The sequence below is a fragment of the Manis javanica genome, chromosome 7, assembly GCF_040802235.1.
Source record: "Manis javanica isolate MJ-LG chromosome 7, MJ_LKY, whole genome shotgun sequence".
In the NCBI taxonomy this organism is placed as follows: Eukaryota; Metazoa; Chordata; class Mammalia; order Pholidota; family Manidae; genus Manis; species Manis javanica.
Genome location: NC_133162.1, coordinates 20076451 through 20093971, shown reverse-complemented (window position 1 = coordinate 20093971; position 17521 = coordinate 20076451). Strand labels below are relative to the sequence as shown.

The window sequence follows — 17521 nt, the reverse complement described above, 5'->3', positions numbered from 1 at the left end:
TGGGGCCTCGTATTACTTAAAATCAGGCCATGGGTGAAAAAGTTTGCCAAAGGGTGTATGTGTGTATGCCTATATGTGTGTGCACGCATGCGTGTGTGTATGTACCAATGCACTTGTGCAATAAACCTCCAGGGAAAGAGATGATCATCTTTTCCTAACAGAATAGCTGAGCTGAAAAGCTGGCACCAAGCATGCAACCTCCATAATTAAAACTTCGACTTATAACCTCTCTTTTGAAAGAAAACAGGGGTTGATTATGTTTCTCAAGTCAGATGAATTTACTTCAATAATTCTAATGTCTAAGCCCCTAGTCCTCTCCAACCAATGTCTCCAGGTCACCTTGAAGCCAGTTATAATTTAACCCTGCGTGGTCTTCATGAGGACAGGAATCTTGTGTTCTCAGTCATATGGAGAAATGTAGGCCACTTTGTCTAGGGACCTCAACCATAAAATAATGACTGGCATTAATCCATCAGCATAAACAGAAATGAGCATTTCTTAAATTTCAAGTTTTATCTCTATATACATTTAAACTATTTAAAAAAATAATAATTTAGGAATTCTGTTTATATTATTTGTCTATGACAGTTTAAAAAATTGTATTTTAAATAATGGTTTTGAAGCACTTTATTTCATTTCATAAAACCTACTACATGGATATATGTGAAGCTACAAAACAAGACCTGTGCCCTATTGAAAAAAAAACTGCTAAACCACTTTTAAGCTAAAAAAGAAGAGTGATGTTGAACAAAGGTACCAATGTTTAAAAGTATTTTGGAACACTAAAGTAAATCTATAAAGTACACATGTTTAAAATGACTACACATTTGAGCAATGCAAAATCAACAGTAGCTGAAATGTTAACATTTATTCAGAATTGGGTTATACTCTCAGCACCAGATGGTTTTATTCTTTTCATCCACAGGGTCTAGCACAATCCCCAACAGACAGTATACAAACGAAAGTTGTATGCTTATGATGATGGAGTCACATTCCATCAGACATCTTCTGAAGAATATAGACTTTGAATCAGTCTCCAGAGTTCTCCAGAGACACAGAACCAATGCAACATGTATGTAAATATATGATGAATATGGGAGCTGGCAATTCTGAAGTCTGTAGGTCAGCCCAGCAAACTAGAAACTCTGGCAGTGTTTCTAAATTACAGTCTTGAGGAAGAATTCCTTCTACAAAAACTCTCAGTTCTGCTCTGACGGCCTTCAGCTGATTGCCTTCGACAATGGGGATGGGCCTCATCCAATCTTTCTTAGAGATATCAAACATCCTCACAGCAGTATCTTAGACTAATGTTTGACCAAACAACCAGGCACCTAGTCTTCAACAGTCTAGCCAACTTGATGTAAAATTTAACCATCACAGATTCAGGGGAAGGAAAAAAGCCTCATGTTGAAAATGGTCGAGGGTAACAGACGCTTCTGTGACCAATATGCCACATTATTTTTAGGATTTCACAAAACAGAAGCCAAATTTTTATCCTTACACAGCCCTAGGTGATAGTTCAGAGTGGAAAGAGTGGAAAGCACTCTTGTGGCACATGGGTTGTTCAGAGACTGTTTTCTTCTTTTGCCTGCAGCGCCCCCTAGGGCCTCATCATCCTCTGGAGCCAATCCCAGGAAATACAAAATTGCATGGGAACAGCTACTGCTTCATAGCACTGCCCCAGAAGTTCCATTACTTCCACTTACATTCCAACGGCAAGAACTAGTCGTGTGACCATACTTAGAAGCAAGGGGGAATGGAAGTGTGATTGGTAACTCGAAAGCTGACTGTTAGCAGAAATCCTTTACTCTCAAAAGGGGAACATATATTTTGTTAGCCATTTACACTAAGTCACAAAAAGAATCCCAAGAGGTCATCTAAAAAAGGTCATTTAATTGTTTGTAAATTAGCTCTGGGTTAGCATATCACTAAGTAAACAGAGAGCTTATTTTCAAATTCATTTCAATCCATGATGTGTTTCAAATACATCAAATACATTACATTGCAAATACGTATTACTCCAAATGGCTCTTGACTCATGCTTTAGAAAGTATGCAGTAGTCTCTGGAACTCAGGTTACACTTCTGGTTAGAGATGCACTAGAACCAGAACCACTTACTTCAAATCTACTATTTACCTTCAAGCAGGGAGACAGTCACACTAATTTGTAAGTGGATACCTATCTTGGAACTTGATGGTTCTCAAACTTAGTGAGTGCATAAATCCTAGTCTGGGCTCCAGGAACATTCATTTTAACCAACCCCTAGCTGAGTCAGCCAAACTTTACTAGGCACTGAAGATGTGATAACCACTCTGCTGGAAACAATGCATGAATTACCTCATTTGCCCTGTACAGAAACATTAAATGTTGTTAGGTATTATATCCAATTTTACAGATGAGGAAAACTGAGGCACAGAAAGCTTAAATTACAAAAGTTATACAAGGAGATGACAGAGATGGGATTTAAACACAGGCAGTGTGACTCAATCTTGAATCTTTCCCACTGTACTATCCAGTAGATTCTGATACACATCAAGGTCTAAAATGCATGGAGTTCAGAATCAACATGAAAAGGCTTTTGACTGAAATGGAGCAGAGCTTTTGTTGAGCTTTTATTGTTACTGCAATAGTAAGTGCTAGGAAGGAAAGGACTTGGCTCAATGTCGCAGAGAAGTCAGATATAGTGAGACAAGAAACCAAGCCAAGAAAGCAAAGTAAATTTTAATACACTATGCGCAGAGTAACAGAGCGGGCCTGCCTAAAATAACATAGGCCCAGATGCTCATTCTGAGGCTTCTTTTATGTGATTTTGGCAGGGCAGAGAGGTCCTTGATTGACAACTGTCAGCTCTCTGGGCTTGTTCTGATTGGTGAAATGAGGACAGGGGCTGTGCTGGGCCTGTGCTTCTGATGTTTCTTATCTAGGGAGACCCTGGACATTTCCTGAGTCATTCTGGGAACCTGTGGCTTCATCTGAGTCATTTCTGGCCTTTTGGCCCTTTCTGATCAACTCTCTGAGTCATCTTTGGGGCCCTCTCTCCTTTTCATCCTGCTCATTTCTGTCTTTCCGCCTAACAGTAAGTTTTCTTTACTTTTCCTTTCACTTAAATCTCCACACAAACAACTTCTCTGAATTCCAAGTCTGTACATCCAACTACCCATTCTGGATGTCTTGGAGGCAGCCATGAAATTATAACCTAAACAAACTAACACTCTTTCTCTGAAAATCTGGTTATTTCCTAGTATACAAATCTGAACATATGCTGACATCTCCCCAGAGTATTGTAGCCTGTACCTACAAATCATGTGCAACACATTCTTCACCAATATTCCCCCCACCATCTCCACAGAAGTATAAATTAGTTCTGTCATTTTATCTCCAAAATCTCTTCCCAGACCATGTGTTCTCCACTTCCAGTATCAACTCACAAGTCTGCATCACCATCATGTTGCTTTTCTGCCTCCAAAATGGGCTCTGGCCCTTGAAGACTCCCATGTATTTACCATGAAGTGGCAAGAGTGATCTTTCCAGTGTGTAATGGCTGACACCCTAAATCCTTAACATTTCCTTGAAAAATCATCTATTCAGACCACTCTTCCCATCTTTCCAATGTCTGCCACCTATGTTTTAGGTTCAGTCTTTGCACTACGGACCTCGGTGCCTGCATTTCTCGTCTTGATCCACCTCGGATGTTTACTTAGCCACTCCAAACCTTGTTATCTCATCTATAAAATGGGACTAAAATGCCACCAATTGTACGTAAAAAAAAGATGAAATAAAACAAGTCATTGGCCCATAAAAAGTTAAACTCTTTTTTTCTGTAAAAAAGTTCCAGCTTTTAAAATTTTACCCAACATATTAAAAAGATACCCATTTTCTTGTTCCTCAGATTGGAATTGTATTTAATCTTTAGCTTAGAAAGAACCATTAAAGGATTTGTTTATCTCAGTTCAAAAATTATAATCATGATGAATGTTTATCTGAAGGAGGCTCTAGTTTTAAACTACTGTTAAGTTAATAATACCTCCAGGATGTCACATCTTTGCCAAGTGTTGAACAGCTGTAATTTTCAACACTACTGCTTTGTTTCAGAATCATTAATGCAGTACACATGCCTTCATAGGCTCCGATGTGGGAAAAGCAGAGTTTTAAATAAATTAGCAAGTAAAAGAATATTAACTATTATCTAATTTGAAAGAGCAGAGTACCGCACTCACTAATTTGAACATTCATTTAACCTTCATATTGGTGTAAAAGTTGGAAGCATAGCCACATTCTCATTGAGGTAAGATTAATGTTAACTTAATATATTAAGAAAACTGGCTTGTTGAAGAAACAAAAGTATATTGTATAAGGAAGACATATGTATATTCCTGCACATCCAAGTTAGTACAGCAAGAAGGGAGAACATTTGAAGGATGTTGTAAACCCAAGAAAGTGAAAATGCAGGGAGATTCTGAAAATAAACAGTAACAAGGACAACAGTGTTACTTAAGTTTATGTGATTAGAAAGTTGCATTAGAATGTTAGCTTAGCTGATGTGTAAGAAAATCAAACTTTATGATATTAATTGACAGGATTGGCAATATGAGGGTTATTTTCAGAAATCTTTAAGAAACTGAAATAATTTAAACTCAGTATTTAATAGTTTATTAAACTCCCTCCTGGAAGTCTTAGTAATTCTCCATTGTGCTTGCTAGGAAGAGTTGTAGGTGGTCAGCATTATAATTTATCAAGGAGTATTGTACATATATGATAGAGACAAAGGATTGACCACCAGCCCCCCTTTGTACAGTGCCATGGCTGAGAGGCTATGCTTATACTTGGACAGACCTGGGTTCAATTCTACCACTAACCCTTGAAGACTGTGTTAAAATGACCAGTTACACAAACTTCCTAAATCTGTTTCTTCATCTAGAAAATAGGGAGAATATTACCCACTCACTGGTTTATTTTGAGAATCAAATAAGGTAATTAATAAAGTGGCAGAGCTAGGATTCTTACCCCTGTATTCTTACTCTGGAACGCCTGATCTTAAAAGGATGATGCTATACCCACCTTTCCACTCTTCCTAAATGATTGGGATGTGCACAAGTTTGCCTACAACATAGGATGTGCTCAGTGCAGGTAGAAATGTAATTTGGAATAGTTTATTTCATTTTTGGACATTTGGCCAAATTAATCAAGTAGATAAATATCAGACTTTCACCTACTAAGTCATCAACAAAGACTAAAAATTCAATGTGAGACCCAACAGGGAATCAGGTGAGGCTGGGGTGAAAGAAGAAAATTAGTGTTATAAATAACAGCAAGACATCATTTCCTGGAGTGATACTGTATACTAAAGTTTGCTGTATATATATATGTCTTTTGATTGCTTTACTCATCACAAACAAATGGCAACCTCTCAAACTAGCACATATATAGAGAATCAAATACAGTTTAGCCAAGTTGATTCCTGCCCTGTGATGAAGGCTGAGATTTGAATATATCTAGTCTGGGGAGAAATGCATGGTTTACAAGCCAATCTCCCTATTTATACTAATTGGGAAAAGAAAAAAAAAAGTTTTGTCCCTAAATTCAGTTTGAGATTTTTTTTTGAAAAATTATATTTTAAACACAATAGCAATCACTACTTTAAAAGTGCTCAGATAAAAGATTTCTTAAAACAAATGTTTTATTAAAAAGTACATAATGGATTATTGTTCATTTTGTTTACTGCTCTATTTCTACTACCTCATACAGTTTGACACACAAGAGGCATGCCATAAATATCTGTAGAATGAATGAATGTATATATCTATAAAATCATAACAGTATCTGACTCAAGTACTTGTAATGCACAAGATGATTTATGTAAAGCATGTGTTAAGTGCCTAAATTACAGTAAGTGCTACATAGGTCAGTTAATAAATGCTTTTGACTAGAAATCCCAGTATGCAGGCATATGAGATGATATTTGTGAGAGGTACAAATAGTTAGATCAAGAAAAATATCACAGGCCATACTCGAGAGTTTGTGCTTTATTTCATTGGCAGTCAAAGGGTTTTAAGGAGGTGTGACACAGTCCACAGTACATCAACATTATTTGGGCGTAAATGCACAAAATTATTTCAAGGAATAGGATGAAAAGAAAGGCAACTCTAATTCCTCCAAGCCTATTTTCTCATCTGAAAAACAGAGATTAAAATACTTGGACAACCTTTTCACAATATTGTACAGATAAGAAATAAGAGATCTATTTGTGAAGACAAATGTATTATGCAGAAAAACACATGATACAGTCATAGATGTGGTCACACTCATGAGCATCAGTGTGACTGAAGGAAACGTACTCATTGGTAAATCAGCTCACGCTCTCCTGTCCAGGACCTCATTTCTAGGGGCCTCCTGGGCTCACAAACAAGATGAGGCCTAGGACTGGTGTAGCCATAGACAAATCAGCGAAGTCCTGCCAGAAAGGAGGAGCAAGGCGGGGGAAGGAAAGAGAGAGGGAGGGTGACGCTCAGGTAAGGAAGAGCCACTGCCCCAGGGACAGAGACTGGAAAAGCCCTGCTGGTCCCTGGTCGTTGACTTCTGCATCTCTTTTGTCTTAAGGAGCTCCTTTGAGCCCTTGGGCATATTGATTTTTTTTTTTTTTTTAACAACAGGAACATGAAGGGGCTTGAAATGACAATCTAAGGAGCCTAACAGATGAGAAAATTTAATCTCCATCTTTATTAAGTTGAATTACTAGAAAACTGTCTTCTTGCCAAATCTAGTTAGTGTTATAAATAACAGCAAGACATCATTTCCTGGAGTGATAGTAACATAGTTACTGATAGTAACATAGTTAACAGAAGTCCAACAGCTGATTTTTTTAAAAAGAAAAACTCGCTAACATGTCACTTTTAGCTTGAGTGCTGATTAGCCTTTCACCTGAGTTTTGACCCTGTATAGCTGAATTGTTTAAAACTATCTGAGAAGGAGGAGAGGATGGTAAGGAACAAGCTGATGCTCTGTGCTGAGAAAACTGCAAACAGGTTCAGCTGCTGCCACAGAAAGGCTGCACCACTGAGGCAAAGAAGCACTTTAGAGTGATGCCTTTAGGAAGTACAGGCAGACAAAAAGAACCCAGAGAAGCCTCCCTTTTGACAGATCCCAATACACAGGCGTCCCTGGGACAAGTTCCACTCCTGCTCATTCTATGGTTGGTTTACTTAAACCAATACCTTTCCCTTTTGTGTGCTTACTCTTGGTCCAATGAAGCTTCTGTCACACATAATCAGAAGAGTCCTGACTAAAAGAGAGATCCCAGCATTAGCACTGAATTTATGAGAGGATAGATAGATGGCTTTGGCTGGGGATCAAAACCAGCCAACACTTTGGCAGGTGTTTCCAAGGGATGGAGAGAAGTAGTCCATCTCCATACCAATTGGTAATTATAAGGGGGAGCCAGGGCATATCTGGACTGGAGAGGTTGGTGGGACCCCTTTTTCTGCAGTCGGGTCAGGAGAGAGACGGGCGAGCAGAAGTGGATGACTGCTTGTAAGCAATAAATGGGTTTCTCCCACTTTATTTCTCCTTTTGACTGATTTTAGTTTCAAAGGTAGTTTGCCCTCTGCTGGGAAAGTATTTTCACCCCCGGAGTTAGAGAGGAAGAGGTGGAATCTAAAGCAGCATGGAGCTCCAACAAGTGGAGATCGGGGGCTTGTTCTAGGAAGAGGAGATAGCAGGAGCCGAGCACAGCCATGGGGAAGAATGGCATGTGGTTAGGGCAGAGGCCAGTTGGGCTAGAGTACAGGAAGGAAACAGACGTCGATCTCACTGATGTCTGCATGGCAGAGACTTTCTCATCTCTCTGACTTCAACTCAGATGTAAGCCTCTCAAAGGAGTCTTCCCTGACCACCCTACATAACACCCTCAGTCACTCACTTGTTTTATTGCAGGCATATAGCTTATGCCAGGTGCAAGCATCTTATTTATAGTTTCAGTGTCTGACACCTGGAATGACAGCACTCTGGGGAAAGCACCCCTGTCCTTGCTCTCCTCAAGTCCCCAGAGCTCACAAAGAAGCTGGCACAACAGAGGCTCAGCAAACACATATGAACTGAGCAGCTGATAAGACTAGGGCGAGAAGCTGGAGCCAGATGTTGGAGGGAGCAGAATCTGGACCTTATGCAGATGTTGAGACAGAACTGGACATTCAGGGCTGTATCATCAGGAGATTCATCTGGTACAAAGGAGGCAGAGACAATGCGCAGATCCACGGAGCAGGAGGAACACTTTGGGAGGCTACTTGAAACATCCAAGCGGTAGGTAATGTGCATGTGATTGAATGACTGATCTCAGTGAGTGAGTTTCTGAGCCTTGCCCCAGGTGAATTAAGAATGAAAAAACGGTTTGTAACCATTCCTCTGCTTTCTCTCCCAGAGCTGGCTGTTCTGCAAAGAGTTTTATCTCTTTTCAGATAAGGTTTTGTAACCGTACATAAATAGCTGTTATAGACTCACGTGTAAGCCACTGTTTTCCCCCAGGTAACAGCTCTGAAAGGGCAGTGCGATGGCTTGCTCAAATACTGAAAACAGAGTGCTTCCCAAAGCCCCAGCAGCACAGCCCGTATTTCACACGCTGCCCGCGCCCGGCATCCTGAGGCTGAGCCACATCAGGGCAGTCTGCTCCTCTGCCATACAACCTATTTCCGGTCCAAAATATTTCCTCCTCACAGTCACTCTTACTGGTTTGTTGGTTGTGTTTTGCAACTTTCCATATTTGATATAAGTAGTACCACATGATATGTATTATTAGGAAGTTATTTTTCTCCTAACCTTAGACTTAGATTTGGTTGAGATACACAGTAATAGCCACTCATTTTCACTATGGTATAGTTTTTCCCTTGAGTGTGTATACTGCCAATTATTTCACTATTTGTCTTGCTGAGGAACATTACCTGGGGTTTTACATTCAATGCTATGTTGGACATTCCTCCAAATGATTCCTTGTATAAACATGTAATAATATCTCTAGGAAGTACACACACATACACAAAATAGTTTGTTTAAAGGTATATAATGAATATTCAACTTTACAAAATATTGCCCACTTGCAACCAAAAGAATTTTATACATTTACATACCCACCAGAGTCTATAAGAGTCACCATTTTTCCACCTCCTTGCCAACTGGGCACGGAATTTTGCAAGAACAATTATTACAGAATGACACTTCACTATTTTAATATACATACTTTTATCATTTGAGAGGTGACTATATAAACATATTTTCATTGACTATGTTTGCTCTTTTTTGAATGATATTTTCATTATGTTGTGACCCATTGTTAACTTGCCTTTTTCACACGGATTTGTAGGAATTCAGTTGTAGAATTGTAAATTCTTTATATAATTATGTGTTAGTTTTAGTCATTTACTATTTCAAGTCTGTGATTTGTGTTTGGATCAAGATTTTTTTTTTAATTTTGAAGAAGATGAAGCGTACTTTTTTTGTGATTTTTCTGTCTAGTATAAAAAAAAGTATTTCGAAGTCCTGACATCATAGCCTACTCTATTGTCTTGAAGTTTTAAAGGTTGACTTTCATTTGTAGAACACAAATCCATCTGGAATTTAACTTGCATTCACTTTTTCTGCCTCTTCTCAGGAACTCTGCTGTCCCAGAACTTGCATCGACCCCTTCCCTTGTCTAAACCCTGATTTCTTACAAGACAAACTAAGTTACCACTTCCTTTGTGAAGCTTCCTCTGACTGCACCAGCCCTCACTAAACACCTCCCTAGACTTGCAGGACATCAATTCTTGGGTTTGGACTTAATTATTGATTAATCAGAGATTATAAACCATAGACCTGCAGCATGAGGAAGGTAAGCCAAATGTGTGGGATGTTATTAGACTAAGACAACAGAAAGTAAAGAGACTGGTGCAGTTCCTAACAGTCTTTGCTATGTGGGAATGTGGGCCACAGTTTCTAATCATTTGAATTTACACAATTAAAAATATTGTTAGGAATCTATTTCCATTTTTAAATCTTTATTTTACATGTTAGAAAGTGATTTGATTCATTGTAAAGCAATTTGTTTAAAACAAGACAAACTGTATCTACACCCTAAATTGATCTCACTGGCCTTCAGTTTGTCTCCTTTGATTTATCTTGTCTAATCATTCTATAATTTCTAATTCCTACTTATCTCCTAAATAAAAAGTGAAGCCATTCAACTACAGAGATTCTCAGTTCAAGCACAGATCCAAGCTCAGGAAAAAGCACATGATAATGGTTTAGTAAATTGCATGTTGGTGATCATGCAGATCTTAAAACTCCACCTTTGAACACAGAGCTATCTCCACAATCCAACATAGGAGAGAGGTTTGAAAGATAATTCCACATGTCAATGGGACCAAATGCCTTCCTAACCAGTTTTATTTGCATCCAGATACAATTACAGAAAATAGCAAATGGACAGAAACCTCCCCAAAAGTCCAAATCATCTCATCATCCAACAGGCCAGGATGCAGTCCGGAAGCTATTACCATGGCATCAATCTGTATGCTAGGGAGAGCAGGTGTCCATGTTCAAAAATGCACCTCTGGAGGGTGAGCGCTTGAGTCTAAGCCTATTTGAGGAAAGGATATTGCTATTTTGTTTGCAGAGCTGGGTCTCTAGTATCGAAGTTCTCTCTTTCCTTTTTCACCTGGTCAGGTCCTATACAGCATATTGTTGTGCTAAAAATCAAGCTGAAAGAGGATTTGGGGTTTTCCTGAAATATCCTTAAATAGGCACTTAGTCTCTCTGAACCTCTTTTTTTCACTTACAAAGAATAATCATAATGCCAATTCTAATCTCACACTATAATATGGTCATAAGTCTACCCATCTAATTGAGTTACTCAGATCAAATACAACTGAGATCACACCTGTGAAGCTCTATAAATGTAGGTATGATAAAATGAGTTGGAAGTATGAATGTATGACCCCACTCAAAGGTTCTTAGTTATTTTTGGGGCTTTTTTGGTCAGGTATTCATATGTCTGTTGGCACTCCATCCCAGGTGGGATTGATTTTCAACACAATTCCTGTCTCGTTGATGTTGAGCAGTTTCCTCCATTGAGGCTCTAGTTGCCATTCTGCCTTCCACAACACCCATCTCAGTGAGGGATCTGGAAGCTGGCACTGAGCAGGGCCAACTCATGTCCACGAAGGCACCAGCTATTCCCAGTGAGGTTCCAAGACCCTGCTCAAAGCAAGCTGGTAAAAACTCCCAAGGTCAACTTCGGAATATATCTTTCTATTCATTCCTGTAGATGGCTTCTCATCTGGCCCCTCCGTGTCTCTGTATGGATGATTCTGTGTGTGAATCCTTGAATGTTTCTATTTTGGGCAAGTCTGTGTGCTTGGATATGTGTCCACAAAGTAAGCTTGATCATGTGTATCTGTACGCCAATCTGTGTGTGTTCTGTGTCTTTATATGCCTGTGCTTACCTGTGTGTATGTTGTGTATGCACGCACGTTGTGAATGTGTCTAAGAGTGCCTGTGTCTGAAGGTATATCCAGTGCCATATGGGTGTGTCTGCAAGAATGTTTGTGTATCTATGCCAGTGAAATATCCTTGAACTACATGTGTGTACCTGAGTATGTGTATAACAAAGGAAGACTTGAGAAACTTCTACTAGGTGCAGCAATTCTCCTACACCTTCCTGTGATGATATCTAACAGCTGCCTCAGAGAGCAAATTGCTCAGGATTCAGCTACAAGACAATCACATGGATGCTTTTAAAACATACTGATGAGAGCCAAGTCCAACAAATTTTTACTTTTTTTATTCTTCTCTGGGATGAGGCTTGACATCATAATTTTTTAAAGCTCTCTTGTTGATACCAACACAAAACCATATTTGAAAACTACCACTCCAAAGGTTGAAACTCTTCATGGAAAGCTTCAAAGTTCATCAACTATATGTTTCTTTACTTACAGCACAGTGGAGGTAGGAGAGAGTATTAAAACTTCACAGAGTAAAGGACTGACCCCCTGCTTTCCTGCTGAGGTATTGGTGTCCCACCAAATGGAACCCATGAGACAACAACCCCGGGCTGACCTGTGGGAACAAGAGCAACTCCCCACCAGCCTGTCTTCTCTCTCACCCAGCACTTGTTTGCTCTTATATATAGCTCCGTATAATTAAAATGACAAAGTTTTCTTAATTTACATATAAGTTCTACACATCTACTAATGGCCTCTGGCAAACAAAAAGATTTATTAGCATTATAAAATCAGTACTACATAAAAATTTAAATGCATGTTTTGTAGCATTCTTTACATAGTAATGAACAAAGGAAGGACAGTAAATGGAATAAAATTTATAGCCTTCAAGGATGGGCATCTAAGGATGGAGAGAGAGGGATCTAAAAGTTGGAAAGAAAAGAACTAAAACTGCAGATGTTTAACCCTGAAAGACAGGGCATCTTTCATCCTAAAACATACCTTCAGACAAATTAAAATCCTGCTTTCCTCCAGGAATCAGCCCCACTTATATTCTCAGCTTACACCTTCTTCAGTGAACATCCCTGAATCCCTGCTGATGGGGACATCCTGCCTGTGCCCACACAGACCTCCTCCCACCTCCAACTCTCACTTAGGGAAGCTCTCCGTGGCACGCAGAGCATTTGGACTTTCTCACCTATTAACGTGAAATCAGGTGGACAGACTTGATCAGGCAAGAGGGAAACCAGATTTAAAACGTTCCTCCATTTCATTATTCATTAAACTGTGAGAGGCATAGCAAGGTGCTGAATAAATATTTGTGGAATAAAGGAATGTACTGCTGTTTAACAACTTGCCAGAACTGAAAGAGAAATTCATGGGGTTGTCTTGACGGAAGTCAACTCAAAGAACCACAGGGAAGCTTTGTACCGTGAGCACAGTTATCATCACAGGGAGATGCCTTAGAAACGAAATATTCACGGAAAAGCATGAGGAAGATGTTTTCTGGGGACTGTCTCAATTGACATCCTCAACCCCCTAATAAGATAGGTATATCTATCACCCCAGTTTCACCGAAGAGAAAACCTAAGCTCAGAGGACAAATAACAACTAAGGTCTGACAATACGTAAGTGAGGAATCCTGAACTCCACTTCAAATCATAGGACTCCAGAGCCTGTGTGCACAACCAATACACCACCAGTTTGCCATACACCAAAAATAAGATAATAGAGCAACTGATTAGGGCCCACTTCAAATTCACCCTTATGTGCACCTTCCTTTTACCTTATACCCTAAAATACTTGTGTACATACAAAATGCTTAGTTACTCCACAGGTTGAGCAAAGTTTGCTTTGACTACCTACTCCTTAATGAGGAAGGTATGCAATTACCTTCCTGGGGGATGTTCAAGACAAGAAAGGCAAGGACGTCACTGGATGCTGATATGGCAAAGACTTGGTACAGTCCCATCCAGGTCTCTCATATGATATGAAGACACTGGGTTTCAGTGATAGAAGGTGATTTGTCTGGTCAGAGAGCTTGCCAGTGATGTAACCAGAATGAGTACTCAGGACTACTTTCCCTCATCTGTTGCTTTTTATAGCATGCTGCTTTCTCTCTCTCTAGAATGTCCTGACCAAGCCTGTTGGGCAACAAAAACAGATTTATTGACTTCATGAAACTTTATGCTGGACCATTCAGCCCCCAGAAATTCTGCTTCCCTGACTTACAACAAATTTATCAATAAAAAGGATCAAAATAATTTTCTTTCTTGTGGAAAACACAGACTTCTCCGTTCCCTCCATAATTTGTACCTGTAAATGTGGACAGGTATCATGCCAATCCAGCCACTGGAAAGAAACTGTGTTTAGCCCCAAGTGCTACTTTGGCTTTTACCTTAGAGCGATTGGCCTGTGTGGTGGGATGATAAATGACAGATGCACATAGCATATGATGAAATCTCTGCTAAGAGTTAAGAAGAAAATGAAATAAATAACCTTCACATAAATAAATCCAAAGTTTTGGAAGTTCATAAAACATCTGATCATTTAAATAAAGTTATTATTGGAAGTTGGTAAGACAAACTGTCACACGAATTCTATCACATGTATTCAACAGCTTTATCTCTGAGCCACAGTCTTATGTTTCATACTCCACATAGTTACTCCCCACCACATATATTTCCATGTGTGGTTATCTGCAATTAAAAAAAGAGGCTGTGATTTACTATTTTGAGAATAGTAATGGTGCAGGACTTGCAGACATAAAAATGAAGGAAAGCAAGTGCCAATTTTCACCAGTGGAGGTTCCTCACTCACTCCCCCATCCTTAGAATGCAAGTTCTGCTCACTGTTCTCACAGTGAGTCATTTTCAAGGATGCAGCCTTGAAAGTGAGCAATGCCGAGACAATCTGGATGGTGTATTTGACTGAACCTAGTTAGAGCCTCTAAATGAACTTGTAAAGATTATGATAGGCAGTACAGAGAGCTACTCATCTCACCAAGACAAGCCCTACATGTAAGTTCCCTTGCTTCTTGTAACTGCTACCTACCAAGCAGGAGTGGCCTGCCTGTTTTTTTGGTCTCTCTTTACTCTCCATGTATAGAGGCCAGTTTTGGATTTCACCCAAGAAGCTCTCAAGTTTGCACACCAACAACACCTTGGCAATGATCTAAAAGGTCCTAATGAGAAAAGCAGCCATTTACAGTGGCAGAAAAACTCAAATGGACAATATTTGTTTTGACTAGATACTCCTAGAATAGGACATTTGTTCTAAATAAATGAATCAAATGGCAATGTTCACTGTTATTTCCTATGAATATTTGCAGGAAGAGAAAAATTACCTAAATTACCAAAAATAACATGATGAGTTTTCTGGTGAGGATATTTTAGTGGAGACTCTTAACAGCAGAGACATTTGCAAGCTACTAGAATGAATCTGAAAGAACCACAGAAATGCAATTTCTTGATTTGTTTGTAATTTGGGATTTGTATTAAATTGATGACAAGCTTATCCTTAGGTTTAAGAATTTTCCTAACTATTCATATGTCTGTTACTTCATGTAAAAGGAACTTTTTGAAATAAAAATAAAGTTTCTCAGGTTAAACATGAGCAAAGGTAGCCAAGTGCCAATGGGATTACAGACTATTGAACGAGAATATGCAAAGAAAATTATTAAATAATCATTGACAAATTTGCAGAAGCCAAAGCTTGAAAAAAATAACTTTAACTTCATTATTCAAATGTTAATACACATCCATATATAGATGTAAGTTTTTAAAAAAATACATTAATGTGATTGAAAAGTATTAATTCATTTTTTTCCTTTCTGTTCTGTAATTTTTTTTTACTGTTATGATTATACATTTGAAATTCAATTTAAATATCACTCCAGGAACCTGTTATCATGAATTGCATCTAAGGAAAATGGTGGTGTTCTTTTCAGTGGGAAGGGATGTAAAAAAAAAAAAAAACTGTTTTCCATATAACCAGGGAAATAAAACTAAGGTGTGGGTTTTGCACAGATGCACAGATGTTTGCCAAGGCTGAGGAGGCTGTACACTTGGCTGTGGCTTAGCCTGAAAGGTCTGCGAGAAACAAGAGTAGTAAGGAATGATGACGTAACCCAGAGACCCAGACCTTTCTACACTTCAACTCTTCTGATTTTCTAGAGATAACAGAGAGATAACATAAGGGAGCAGGGGGGAAAAAGCCTCTGAAAGACAAAGGGGATAATAAATAATTATTTCACTCAAGCAACAGAAAATTGAGAAGAAAAAGAAAGTTTTAAGCTAAAACCCCAAATGAACTGGAATTCAGTCAAGAGTCTGCCACTGATTTACATGGTGAATTTGCCTATGACAAAACTTCCCTCAGAGCCTTCATCATCAGTAAAAAGTCTAAAGTTAGATCAGATGTTTTATAACCCCTTCCAGCCCTGTCTGATGCCGTATGACTTTGACTATAATATTTAATCAAATGATAATATAAGTGGTGAGTAGAAATAACATGTTTTTATTCCGTTTCAATTGTCCTCTACATAAAATAATGAATCCAGATTATTCCGAAGTCATGTCAAAGACCAGTATGACCTACTAACCTGAGGTACGTGACTTAAGAAGGGTGGTTGGAAGGAAAGGCGGGGAGGACCTGAGAAGGAAGAGCGGGAGGAAGGGAACAGGGCAAAGGGGAGGGAGGACAACTGGAAAATCGGGCAGCTACTTGCAGTCATGGTGGAAAGGGTTCTTTAAAAAATATACTCAATTTTCCTTGACATCCAAGACCGCTGAACTGCCTAGAAGAGACGAAGATCCCAAAAGAGAAACACCGTATATAACGTGTGTGTGTTTACATGTGTTATATATGTATTTCTTGAGAGTAAGCATTGGAAAAACCTAACTTAAATAAGGCTAAGACTAGGACTTCCAAGCTGTTCACCACAACCACCCCCACCACCTCCAGCTTCCTCCTGTCCTCAGGAGATACTCGTAAATAAAATAAACCTAATTTGGTTCCTAAAAATTATATATTTCATATTATATATGTTTTATATTATATATATAAATATATAAACACACACTAAATTTAAAAATATATATCTGTGCTGTCCTGGTTTTCAAAAATGGGAGAAAGGATTCCATTCCAATCCATAAGTCTGGTGAGATTCAAAAGGAATGTAATATTTGCTTTGGACAAACATCAGTGACAAGGGCTTTAACTGGATAGATTGACAATTAGTGAAAACTTCTATCAATGTGACAAATTTGAAAGCTGTTCCTAAGCTTTGCTTCAAGTTTCTTCACTTGACCATAACTGGTCAATAATTTTTCAGCAACTTAAAAATATAAAAAAACTTTTTATCATGTCAGGATGTAACTAAAAATCTAAGCTAAACAGTTATTACGTTAGAAGGGAAAGAAGAGAACTCAAAATGAAATACTTGAAGAAACAATTCAACAAGAGATACCAAAAATAAAATTCCATAAAAATATGCACACCTTTTGACCCAGTGATTCAAATTAATCATTTTATCCTAAGAAAAACATTAGGCAACAGTGATAGACCACTAAAACTTCTCACTACAGCTTTACTTAAAATAGTAAATGATGGAACCTACATACCCAAGAGTGCAATATTAGTTTTGGTGTAACAAATTAATGAAATTTTGTTTCAAAATCACATGAAATATGACTTAGTGACACTATGAAATGGCCCTGGTTTTTTGATAAGTGGGAGGTGGGAAGAAGATACAAAATAGAAGTATAGTAATATGACATTTTTTTCTAAAACATGCGTTGATTGATTGATTAGGCACAATCACAGAGCTCGTGATCTCGTGGATTTATGTAAGGGAACCTGATTAATTCAGCGATGGGAATTCTCCCTCTATTCAAGCTGAGGAGGGTGTTCTATAGGCTAAAATCCATAATATTCACATAATGAAGCAGCATCCACCACAAGAGAAGTAGAATGATAGCTGGAAGTGCAGGAATTAAAGTGAGCAAAGTTCTGGAAGAAAACAGTTTGTGGAGCTGAGTGAAAAATAACCAGG

At 38.6% G+C, this 17521-nt stretch overlaps 1 long non-coding RNA gene across 3 annotated transcripts in view; it reads left to right on the top strand.

The window, feature by feature from the left end:
• LOC140850563 (uncharacterized) overlaps nucleotides 1-3848 on the top strand; it is a 28671-nt gene extending 24823 nt beyond the window's left edge. The window contains exons 2-4 of one of the 3 annotated variants that reach the window (XR_012133502.1): nucleotides 926-1072; nucleotides 1595-1771; nucleotides 3633-3848. This is a non-coding gene — a long non-coding RNA (uncharacterized lncRNA). Of the gene's footprint in view, nucleotides 1-925; nucleotides 1073-1594; nucleotides 1965-3396 lie in introns of those variants that run through there. The other 2 variants (XR_012133501.1, XR_012133500.1) reach the window with 2 other exon arrangements.
• Nucleotides 3849-17521: the final 13673 nt, after the last annotated feature.